Consider the following 13,275-nt stretch of genomic DNA (forward strand, 5'->3'; position numbering starts at 1 on the left):
GGGACTGAGGTGCTCAGGCAAACGACTTTTGTACAAAGTCTCCCTTTAGTAAACTTTTTCTCATGAGGCATGGTCTAAACCTTTATCTCCCGACATTTCCAATTAATATCTAATTTTATACAGAGTAATGTTTTTCACAATAATAAGAACAGATGTTCTTTTGTCGGGAACTATGGGAATAATGACGGTGCTGTTTCTATGGGTGCGGTGCAGGATCGCCTCCTGGTGTCCGGGTTCACATTGGTTGCATTGATTGAAAATATCAATGATATTAATTATATCGTGGATTGGGATTTCATTTCTGGTAAGATCATTATCTCGTCTGGCTGTAACCCAACTTTTTATTGGTGAATTATAGTGGAAAATATCTTTCATTTCATCCAGGGAAATAGTTCATCTTAGTCCTAAATGTCATTCAAAGTTATTGAGCCGTTAAAGCGAGATTTTGATATTTGTACAGATTTCATATTATATTATACCAGAGGAAGACTGTACAAAAGTCGATTACTTGGGTACCTCTGTCCCATTCGTGTTTCAACTGTAAAGCAGTTATTTGCATGGCTGTGTTTCGGTTTGAAGGGTGGGATATGGCGTGAATTTACTGGGTACGAAGGAAGAATATCTGAATCCTCAGGAATGGCAACGCATGGGGAGTATCATGGGCGAAACAGCATACTCTGTTATGTCTATAGGCGACGGTTACCACTATCTATCAGCTTGTTTGCCATCCTAAGTTATATAAAATAAATAATAACGCAGGCGGGATAGAGTCATTCCATAGAATATAATAGAATAGAAACATTTAGAATAGATTTCATTTCATTATTATCCATTAAAAAAAGAACAGTTTTGAATTTATATTTCTATACACTATTTTGAATTTCTTCTAAATTCTTTGCCAAATGCAAAACTAACAAAAACGTCGAGAAAAGAACATATTCCTTTTTAAAAGGCCGGCAGCAAACCTGCAGTGCCGCTGGTGTTGTGGGTGATCATGGGCGGCGGTAGTTACTTACCATCAGGTGAGCCACATGTTCGTTTGCCCCCATGTGTTGTAGAAAAAATTAATGCGACAGTATCTGAGCATAGAACATTGCACATATCCTGATGTGTTTTTTTATGAGATGTGATCCTTCTGTACATCCTGACAATGCAGCAGATGATGCTTTGATCGTCAATTTACAACTCGAATGAATGACAATTTGCAGATAAAATTGAACAATTGAAACTGTTCACATGCTGACTCAGCACGTTTTGATATCATCCGTTGCATTCGTGTCTAAATCGCATTGTCCAATAGAAGATAATTTTGTCAAAGACGTAACAATAAAATCTCGCAACTCACGCTAAGGGCGATTGGTACAAAACGTTTAATGAAAGATAAAAAAATATATATATGAATAACATCAATTATGAGAGAAGGATGAGCAATCCATGAGGAATTTGATTGACAAAGACCTTCGTTATGTATTCAGTATGAATTACTAGAGCGAGACTTTGTACAAAAGTCGATTGCTCGGGTACCTCTGTCCCATTCGTGTTTCTACCGTGAAGTATTTGTGTTTGTATGGCTGTTTGGCTTGAAGGGTGGGATATGGCGTGAATTTACTAGGTACAGAGGAATAACATCTGAGCAACGCATGGGGGGTATCATGGGTGAAACAGTATACTCTGTTATGTCCATGGTACTGCTCATGTCTATAGGCGACCGTTACCACTTTCCATTAAGTGGGCTGTCAGCTTGTATGCTAAGTTGTATAAAAAAAAATGTAGCTTTGTTTGCGAATTGATACCAATCGAGACTGCATCACTGTTGCGGTGTATCTCAATTCTACCTTTGATATGATAGTAAGACATCAAGAGATTCCTGGAAGTGCTGAAGAAGGCGTGGGGTAGTAAATCTAGCTTACTATTTTCAGACCCCGTGACTTAATTCAATCGAAAAGCATTTGTTTGCGTGGCTGTATTTCGGTTTTAAGGGTGGATTATGGCAGTGAATTTACAGGGTACAGAGGAATAACACCTGAGTCCTTAGGAATTGCAATACATTGGGGGGTATCATGGGTGAAACAGTATACACTGTCTATGGTACAGCTCATGTCTATAGGCGACGGTTACCACTTTCCATCAGGTGGGTCGTCAGCTTGTTTGCCATTCTAAGTCGTATAAAAAAAAGTTATTGAATAAATTCATATCCTGGTACATGACCGACCTTTTTGTTCTGGAAACTTCTGGAAACCATCGAGGTGAGTTGTTGGCGAATTCGTTACGATGATGGACGGAGTACCGCTAGTATTGTGTGTGTGGTGATCAGATACGAGTATGTCAGTGACATACCTCCAAGGTGGATCAATTAAACAAAGTCCTCGTTATTAGTCAGTATCATCATGCTATCAACGCGTCGTGGGCATGTAAACGCCAGTCATGACGGGGATCATTCCGTTTCTTTTGAGCTGTCCGTCTGTACGCTGTGACGGCAAACAGCGCTGGTTGACTCCGCTACGAACCTGTGATTGGATCTACGTTATTGTTTTGTGTTTTTTCCCTAGTGTGTATTACTTTTTCGATTTCAAAAAGAAAAAAAAAGAATAAAGGGACCAAAAAGGAAGAAGGTAATGTTACGCACAATATTACGCTAGTTGTGAAGAGAGCTCGTGAAGTTCGTGGGACTGGTCGATTGCGAAACCAATATATAAGTAAAAAATAAATAAATAAAAAAAGGTTCATTTTTGAAATAGATTTACATTTTTATTTATTTGGTATAGTTACAGGTTTTTTTACAATTGCATAATACGAGTATATTTTGAAAATTCATTTTATGCTAATTTTGTCAAAGTATATATAATAAATTGCTCAAGTAAAGTGTTTATCTATCTATCTATGTATTTTTAAATCAGTCTTTACCAATATTATGTGAATATCTAAGTGGTGTAAGATTAGTTCGAGATCACGTAACAAATTGGTTGGAATTCTCTCTAGTAATTTCTAATTACCTATCCTGACCATGAAACAGCGTATTCGTATATGTCAATGGCGTAAAGTATGTAAATTTTTCTTTATTTATATACTGCTAAGGCCAATGTCTAATATATATTAAATGGGGGGAAAGGGATTGTTGGTAATGGGGTCTAACCGACTTCTTGCTAGCAATACACCCTGTCAGGTCGACCTCCACGCGGTTCCCCCTGGAAACCATCGCGGTTAATTCTAGTGAAATTCGTCACGATGGGTTAACTGACCTGCTTTCGTTGTCACCTATCATCCCTCACTGGTGCTATACCAGCGTATACCGTCAGCGCAAGCAGGGTTACCATTCCATTATCACCCATTAATCTAATATATAAAATTCTCGTGTCGCGGTGTTTGTTACCAAACTCCTCCGAAACGGCTTTACCGATTTTTATGAAATTTTGTATGCATATTGGGTAGGTCTGAGAATCGGCCAACATCTATTGTTCATACCCCTCAATAATAAGGGTGACCCACCCCTAAATATGTTTTTTTATTTTTTCGACAAAAAATTTTATTTTTATTTTACTATGATTTAGCATTGAAAAATACATACAACTTCAAATTTTCACGCTTTTACGATCAACTCCTGTTTTTTAATCGCGATTTTTATATGCTGCAATAGGGTTGCAAGATGGCGATCGAATATAATAATTGTAGTACGATAAATTTTCATGTATAGTTCTCAAAATAATGTATATGGTAAAACGTTTGCCGAGTCAGCTAGTATAGATATATATATCTCCGAATGAAACTAACTTTGTAAAACCACTTATTACCTATTTAAACCAATTATCAAGTTGTGTGCTTGTTAAGGAATGGCATAATCTATCGACAATGTTAGGTTACGAGTTAATCATTGTATTAAAAGAATAATTACTTTATAAGTCATTTTTAAATGTCCATGCCGCTCATTTAAAAGCTTATCGCATCTTTCAAATGTTATAAAAACGCCATATTTGTTTTTAGATAACATGACACGTTGCTATATGCTTTTGTGATTTGAATCTCTATGCCAATAAATTATTTCGTTTTCGACTTTAATAACTTGTTTTCTTTGAAACCGAACATGGCGTCTAAATGATTTGCCATGCTAGTTTGTGGGAACAGTCGAGAATGTTTTGTTTTTGCCAAGAAATTGATAGTTTTTGTTTTTTTTTATAACACTATGACATGTACTAAAGATTCTCATATCTCAACAATAGAGTATGAAAATAAAAGATATGGCATAATAAAATATGATAGTATCGTAAATGAAAATGGCAAATGACAAGTTACTCGTGATTAATTTAAATTATATTTATATATATATATATATATGAATTGATACTGGGTACAGAGGAATAACACCTGAGTCCTCAGAAATGGCAACGCATGGGGGGGTATCATGGGCGAAACAGTATACTCTGTTATGTCCACGGTACTGCTCATGTCTATAGGCGACGGTTACCACTTTCCATCAGGTGGGCCGTCAGCTTGTTTGCCATTCTAAGTTGTATAAAAAACAAAAATCTATATACACATGTAACGGAAAATTAATGAACTGTGTTTTTGTTGTTTCCGACAATTGTTTCGACTTCAGTTTGCATCAATTCTTCTCACCTCGCACTTTTAAAAACAATAATCGCAATGAAATTTGGTAAACACGTGCTATAGGGGACTGAGAAGGGTTTAACTCACTTTTTATATCGATCAGCAAGAATATCCCTGTCGGGCGTATAAATAAAAGCTAGCGTATAATAAATAGTGACGCATTATCAATTCTAACTAAATTTTGATTAACAAAAATTGTCGATTTACACCAATATTCGTTATTAATAATCGGAGGGTTTAAAAATTCTGATCTCTCCCGATGATGCCATTAAATCACCACCAAATCACCGGTACCAAAGCGGAACGAACCCAGCAATGACAAGCGCGCCGACAAAGCAACCGACGGGCCATACAGCCGATCACTTCTAATTGTGTGATATCATACGAAAACGCTTTGTTAACCGCAAAGAAATCTCTATCGGAATCGATAGATACAACAAATTTATCTTTTGTGATCGCCGAATGCCAGTTTCACGATTTTAGGAGGGCGTAATTAAATAGAACGGATCGAAACGGAACGGTACTTTTTCGTTTACGATTTTTAATTCGATATTTCGAATGATAGACGCTCGATTGTTTGTGCCGATAATATTGTGTTTCCGGGATTTGCACATTTGGAAAGTAATCGACTCGTGATTAATTTAAATTATATTTTATATATATATATATATATGAATTGATACTGGGTACAGAGGAATTATCAGAAATGGCAACGCATGGGGGGGTATATATATATATATATATGTCTATGTTACCACTTTCCATCAGGTGGGCCGTCAGCTTGTTTGCCATTCTAAGTTGTATAAAAAACAAAAATCTATATACATGTAACGGAAAATTAACGACGCGTTTGGAATCGAGACAGTTGTACTAATCAGAGAAGTAAAACTTAATAGAGATTAGACATCACAAGTACCTCAATTTATATTAAAATTATGATACCTTATAAGGAAATATGCCATATGCCAGATTTACCAGAGGAAGACTTTGTACAAAAGTCGATTTCTTGGGTACCTCTGTCCTATTCGTGTTTCTATCGTGAAGCAGTTGTGTTTGCATGGCTGTGTTTCGGTTTGAAGGGTGGGATATGGCGTGAATTTACTGGGTACAAAGGAATAACACCTGAGTCCTCAAGAAATGGCAACGCAATGGGGGTATCATGGGCGAAACAGTATACTCTGTTATGTCCATGGTACTGCTCATGTCTATAGGCGACGGTTACCACTTTCCATCAGGTGGGCCGTCAGCTTGTTTGCCATTCTAAGTTGTATAAAACAAAATGCTTTCATCATAGAATAGGCCACCCCTTTCTTTCCCGTGGGTGTCTTATACCTAAGACACACACGGGAAAGATAGGGACTTAGAAACTTAAGTATCTAGGGATGGACAGCAGCATACCTCTTAAAACATCAAGCTACTGGTAAAACCACCCTTACAGGGTGATATGATGATGAGGATCCCGAAAAATTACTATTTTTGTTCTAGAAATTTGATCAAAAAAACCTTTTTTTTATAATTTTAATTATCTAAATGATTATTTATTTATTTATACCTTATTGTACATACTATTTATCAATAATTACTAGTACCGCATTCGAGTATTCTGACACTTCCCTATGGTTGACTGGGAGAGAATGATTTTAGCATTAAGTCCGCCATGTACACATATTTGTACTGATGAATAAATAAATAATTATATATAAAAATATGACAGAGGTAATCAAATGTACAAAGGCGAGCTTAACTCTAAAAGAGTTCTCCAGCAACACACAAAGTGGAAAGGAGCATCAAGACTGGTATCATGTAGAGCGGTGTACAATAACATATTGTGACAATTTACAAACGAGAACAACTAGACAAACTTAAGTTTATACATAACTAATTATGTATAAACTTAATTAATTTGTATGTATGTATTTTGTTGCTAATTTGCAATCCGCCATCTTTGCATGTATGTAAAATTCATTAATATCCAAATTAACGGATAATTTACTACATTTTTTAATATTCGATTTGTATGGAAGGATAATACCTACCACGACAGTGTAAACTATTCTCAGACATACAATATTACTAGACAAAATAAAAGGCTCGCATCACCCAGCCCCTGTAAATCCATCAAGCGTTTATAGCGCTTTTACGATGCGCTGCCGGCGCTTCGGTAAAAATTAATTAAATCTGCAATTTGAATGTGCAATCAGGTTTATGTTTAATTGGTCACGTGTACGTCAGCGAATGACTTATGGCTTATTGGAAGGATGTTTGGATGGCTCATAAATTGTCGTAATGCAAACTCTCATCTCGCGGTCAGCGGTGATGCTGGATGAGAGACTTCGAAAACTAGGTTTTTATTTCATTTCATTTGTATGTTTTCTTTTGGTAAAATTAGGCTATTACGTCACCAATTTTGATATATTTTTCTTTTGCAAGTGACAAGGTATACACTGGAATTAAATAATTTTGTGACAATCGAGGTTGTATTTTTTTTCGCCTTGTAAAAATTTCCTCATTATCGATCCAGTATCTACTGAAATATTACAATTTAATAAGTGTAAATAAATGCTATAATTCGTTTGAAGTTCTTGCGTGCCTGTATTTTAATAATTTTTTTTTTTTTTACTAATCTCGCACGTGGTAATACGAAGTGATTTTTGATTAATAATAACATAATTATATTCAAATTTATATAATTAATTAGTGGGAAAATGTAGAGAAAACTATATAGGTTTTATATACCCATTTTAACCTGTTTCTTGGAAGAAACGTTTTTTTTTTATACAACATAGAATGGCAAACAAGCTGACGACCCACCTGATGGAAAGTGGTAACCGTCGCCTATAGACATGAGCAGTACCGTGGACACAACAGAGTATACTGTTTCGCCCATGATACACCCCCATCCGGTGCCATTCCTGAGAACTCGGGTGTTATTCCTCTGTACTCAGTAAATTCACGCTATATCCCGCCCTTCAAACCGAAACACAGCCATGCAAACAACTGCTTCACGGTAGAAACACGAATGGGACAGATGTCCCAAGCAATCAACTTTTGTACAAAGTCTCCCTCTGGTACCTCTGGTGGTTTTTGAGTTGCAACCTCGTACACAAATGCAGTGTAGGTTGATCTTCCTCCAACTAGTGTGGAGTGACGACCTCAAATGCATTGTAAGGAATCAGTGGATGCAGGTGGCTCTGGACTTTATGGCAGTCTATGGGGAAGGTCTATGTTTAACAGTGAACAAATAATGGCCGAGATGATGATGATGCTATGGTAGTTTATTGTTTCTGCCTACACCAATAGGAGACAAACATATACTATTTTTTTTTATGGGTGATAATCGTATGGTAACCCCGCCTGCGCTAACTGGATACGCTGGCGGAGCACCAGTGAAGGGTGATAGATGAGAATGAAAACAGGCCAGTTAGCCCATCATGATGAATTCATAAGGAATTAACCATGATAGTTTTTAGGGAGAACCGCATGGAGGTCGACCTGGTTGGGTATATTGCTAGCAATGGGATTTTCAGTCTCTATTACTAATAATCCCTTTCCCCCAACATATACTATTAGCAATATTAGTATGTTTTACTAGTTGTGTATTTAATTTCTTTTTCTTTCTTCTTTGCAGATTTGGATGCTGTGACTTATGGAATAGGGCTGAGCAACGTAAGTTGACACTGCCTTAACATGTAAATCGAGTTTTTTTTCGAGTATTTGTGTTTGTTTTTTTATACAACTTAGAATGGCAAACAAGCTGACGGCCCACCTGATGCAAAGTGGTAACCGTCGCCTACAGACATAGCAGAGTATACTGTTTCGCCCATGATACCCCCCATGCGTTGCCATTCCTGAGGACTCAGGTGTTATTCCTCCGTACCCAGTAAATTCACGCCACACAGCTGCTTCACAGTTGAAACACGAATGGGACAGAGGTACCCAAGCAATCGACTTTTGTACAAAATCTCCCTCAGGTTATTTTAAATTTGGTGTTCAATTGAGTTGCTGATATAAACATATATGCTCACGACTATAATCTAGAAGTAATCTTAGTACGAATTTTTTTAATTATTAACTTTATTTATAGACAAAATTGTTTATTATTTATTAAATAATAAAGGGTTTTCTTCTTTGTTAAGATGAGCAGTGACAATTAAGTGTTACCAGAAAGTTTAAAAAAAGTTTTTTTTTTTTTAATTTTGGGCTATAGTTTTCAATAGTTGTCAGTGGCATTTGTCAGATAATTGACTTTTTTAATGGATGATAATACAGTGGTAATCACGGCTGCACTAACAGTATACGCTCGCGGGGCACCAGTGAGGAATGATAGGCGAGAATAAAAAGGCAGGTCAGTTAGCCTATCGTGATAAATACATCTAGAATGGGGGGAAAGGGATTGTTAGCAATGGAGTTTGACAGCACCATTGCTAGCAATATTAGGTCGACCTCCACGTGGTTCCCCCTGGAAACCGTCGTGAACTATTCTTGTTGAATTCGTCACAATGGGTTAACTGATCTACTTCATCTTCACCTATCATCCTTCACTGGTGCCCCGCCGGTGTATACCGATAGCGCGGGTGGGGTTACCATTCCATTATCACCCATTAAAAAAAAATGCTCGCTACAGGCGTGCAATATTAAAATTATAAAAAATACATTATACAGTTCAATTACAAATAATCGAAATTCATTGCAATAAACAATTTTAAAGTCCTTTTTCTGTGATTTATTATTAAAATATTCTTTCAAATTATAAAAACTAAATTAAATAAAGTTAAATAGTTTATTTTCCAAACTTTTTTTTTTTATGCCGGGACCATACGGCGACACAGGAGTCAACCTCATCAATTGCAAAAAGAATTGATAGAATCGGACCAGAATTGCTTACTTAATCGTGTAACGTAGGGGGAAAGGGATTAGTCCCAATATAAACCAGGTCGACCTCCTCGCGGTTCCCCCTGGAAACTATCATCTGACGAATTCATCATGATCAACTGGCCTGTTTTGAGAACCTGCATTTTCATCTAATAAAAAAAAAAAAAATCGTGTAACGTAGTCCCAAAATAAATAAATACAGATCAATTGAGAACCTGCTTCTGGAAAGAGGCTTAAAAATATTAGGCCAATCGCTTCGAATAGTCATTTGTGAATTTACGGACGTTGGGAAATGTTTGAACGAGCGGCGTTCATTATATATGCTATTTCTATTCCTAGCTACTTACAACTGTCACCTGGCTGACGGTGTTAGACATTCTTGACATTTCGCGGAGAGACAGGCTAATAAACGAGTGTGTATTTAATTTCGCCAACTTAGCCAAGTTGATTTATGATGTTACCGAGACACACCTTTCAGTTATAATTCTGAGAATAATATAGCCATATCTGGAATCATCGAATTGGGATCGAATCATAATCTGTACTAAAGCATATTTTGAAATAATGACTGTTTAAATGTCAAAAATCTGTGGACCTAAATATGGTATTAATATGTATTGTAATTTTTTTTTCTGTTCTATTCTATTTTCAATGACTATTTATTTTATTTATTTATTTATTTAATTCTTTATTATACACACCAGTTATTTACTAAAATATAATCACGCTGGTCACCGTCTAGGTGGTATTTTCACCAGTATTATTTATCCAAATAAATCTGTGACAAAAAGCATAGGTAATCAAATGTGACAAATCAAATGTACAAAGGGGAGCTTAACTCTAATAGAGTTCTCCTTCCAGCAACACCCAAAGTGGAAAGGAGCATCAATGTCAGCGGATAGAGCGGTGTACAATATTGTGACAATATTTAAACAAAGAAACTAGACAAAAATAAATTAATTACATTATATTTAATCGTATAAATACACATATACATAAATATATACCTACATCTATGCATATACTTAGACATATATATACACGTATACATTTATATACCTACATATATAGATAAATAAATAACATGTTCACAGAGATAGAATATGCTCTTTAAGTCTGTAAATTAATTTAAAGCAATATTATATTATATAGTAATTATTTTAGTTATAAAGTGACGTATCATAAGAATCTGTAACAGATGTATATGAATGAAGATGATTGATTGATTGAATCAGGTTTTAGAAACCTACAGATTTTTTTTTTAATAAATGATAATCAAATAGTAGTCCTGCTCGCGCTATCAGTATACACGGGCAAGGCACCAGTGAGGGATGACTGGTGAGAATGAAAGGCAGGCCAGTTAGCCCATCGTGACAATTCCACTAGAATTAACCACGATGTTTTCCAGGGGAAACCATATGGAAGTCGTACTGTTAGAGTATATTGCTAGCAATGGGGCAATTAAACCCCGTTACTTACAATCCCTTTTCCCAGAATTTTTTGCGTTAGAACCAAAAATTAAGTCTGCGTGTTTAGAAACTCGATGTTTATCTTAAAGCTATTCGATTCCCAAATAGTTGGAAAAACCGTAAACATGCTTGTGATTGTAAATTATCTTTGCAAATAGACTTTGGTCACTTTAATTTCGTTCATCCAAATAGCAACTGTCGAATATCTCTCAGCTCTGCAAATTCGATGACTGCTAAATCCTGGCGAACGTCTTGTTCCAATATAAACCATTAGTCGTCAGATATATGTGTAACAGTGGCTTAATTGAGATGGAGTCGAACACTGGACTGGATGTCCAGTGGGCTGCAAAGTGGCTTCTATTCCGGTGCCGTGTCGAGTGTGTTACCGGAATAATTGATGGCATATTGAGTAGGTACTATCATTTGAGTTTGAGACTAGTGTGTCTGTAAACTCTCCGCTCCATGTGACAGACTATGGAGGAGGCATATGTTCAGCAGGTGACCGTGTGCAGGCCGATTTTTTTTTATACCTACCATTGAGGTGGCAAACAAGCATATGATCCACCTGATGGTAAGCGGTTACCGTAGCCTATGAATGCCTGTAATACCAGAGGTATTAGGTATTTACACCCTTTTGAAGAACCCCATGCTGTAGTCTCTTGGGAAAACCTGGGCAGGGAGCTCATGTCCAGCAGTGGACAGATAACGGCTGATATGAAGATAATGAGTGCGTTTACGAACATTATTATTACTTAGTTCAATTATTTACAAAATCATATTATTATGTGCTTTTGTGGTATTTTCTATACTGATCTTTTATAATTTAGATATTTTTTTTTATACAATTTAGAATGGCAAACAAGCTGACGGCCCACCTGATGGAAAGTGGTAACCGTCGCCTATAGACATGAGCAGTACCATGGACATAACAGAGTATACTATTTCGCTCATGATACCCCCATGCGTTGCCATTCCTGAGGACTCAGGTGTTAATCCTCTGTACCCAGTAAATTCAAGCCATATCCCACCCTTCAAACCGAAACACTGCCATGCAAACACAACTGCTTCACGGTTGAAACACGAATAAGACAGAGGTACCCACGCAATCGACTTTTGTACAAAGTCTCCTTCTGGACTCCAAATTTTTATACCATTAAAGCTAGTTAAGAATTCAAAGACAGCGTATATTTGTTATGACGTTTCAGTTAATTTCAATCGTCATCAAGCATTAATATAAGATCTATAACCCCATGGTTCTCGAAAGCAACAGCGTATAAAAGATGTCTTCCTTTCATTATTATAGAAATACCAGATCCGCTAAGTCCATCATCGACCAATTCTCACTAACTTCAACACTACGAAAATGCGGCTTTTAAATGGTATTTGGGCTTCATAAATCAAGAGCACGGTTCTAATTCTATAAGAGCGCGACACGCAGGAATAGGCTCGCGGGCTCGCGGGACATGCCGCTTGAATAATTGAGCGTGTTTGTCCCTAAACGGCCCATGCCGAGTCGTCCCCTGCCGCTCTCGTCTGTTCTAGCCTCGTTCGGCCCGCAGCTAGGGTTTCCAGATTCAAGTTTACCATTTCCAGGACATTTTTTATTTATATTGTTTATACTGCATTTAAATTTAAATTTATCTTTATTCTTTTCTCCTTTTCTAGTCTTATTTATTTTTGTATTACGCCTTGACCAAAATACGATTTTAATTGTTTCTCTCTATTCTGAGAAGAGAATCGCTATTTAACGATAAGGTCGGCCATTGTTGCTTCTTTATCTTGCTTTTATGCAACTAAGTTTATGTAATAAAATAAAGTATTCATTATGTTTGTGTACGTATTGTTAATATTTATAACCTGTATCATTGTTTGAAGGGAATAACAGTTTAATTGATTCATTCATTTAGGTGTCGGACCTATTACTACAACTTTAGATGATAGATATAAAAATATGCAACTTAATTTGTTTATTTGTACATTTATATTTAAAATAAGTTACAGAGAAAAAATTATAAAGTACACAGTATCTCTTGGAGAGCTTTTTTCCAGTTACCCTAGAAAAATAGAAAGAAAAAATTTAAAATTATCATAATTAATAATCGAGTAATTACTTTAGTGTTATAATTGTATAGATAAATGATATGTTTTACACTATACTATTACAGTATAATTATATATTATGCGCATTTAAAAAGTTAAGGCATCGATAATAAAAGAAATGAGGTTGCTTTTTATAATACTAACTTTTATAATACTTTTTTATATTATTAATTTTAAAACAGAATTGTTAATTAAAGTTTAGTAAACAATCAAAATCATCACCAAAAATGTA

General features: G+C 36.0%; 1 protein-coding gene across 1 annotated transcript in view; it reads left to right on the top strand.

The window, feature by feature from the left end:
- Positions 1–13,275, top strand: part of LOC113519503 (protein tiptop-like) — a 418,186-nt gene that overhangs the window by 32,342 nt on the left and 372,569 nt on the right. The window contains exon 2 of the mRNA XM_052894910.1: positions 8,231–8,268. The gene's annotated coding sequence lies outside the window, so the exon portion shown is untranslated. The remainder of the gene's footprint in view (positions 1–8,230; positions 8,269–13,275) is intronic.

Source organism: Galleria mellonella, unplaced genomic scaffold (assembly GCF_026898425.1).
Source record: "Galleria mellonella isolate WM207_F2 unplaced genomic scaffold, CSIRO_AGI_GalMel_v1 utg246, whole genome shotgun sequence".
NCBI classification, from domain to species: Eukaryota; Metazoa; Arthropoda; class Insecta; order Lepidoptera; family Pyralidae; genus Galleria; species Galleria mellonella.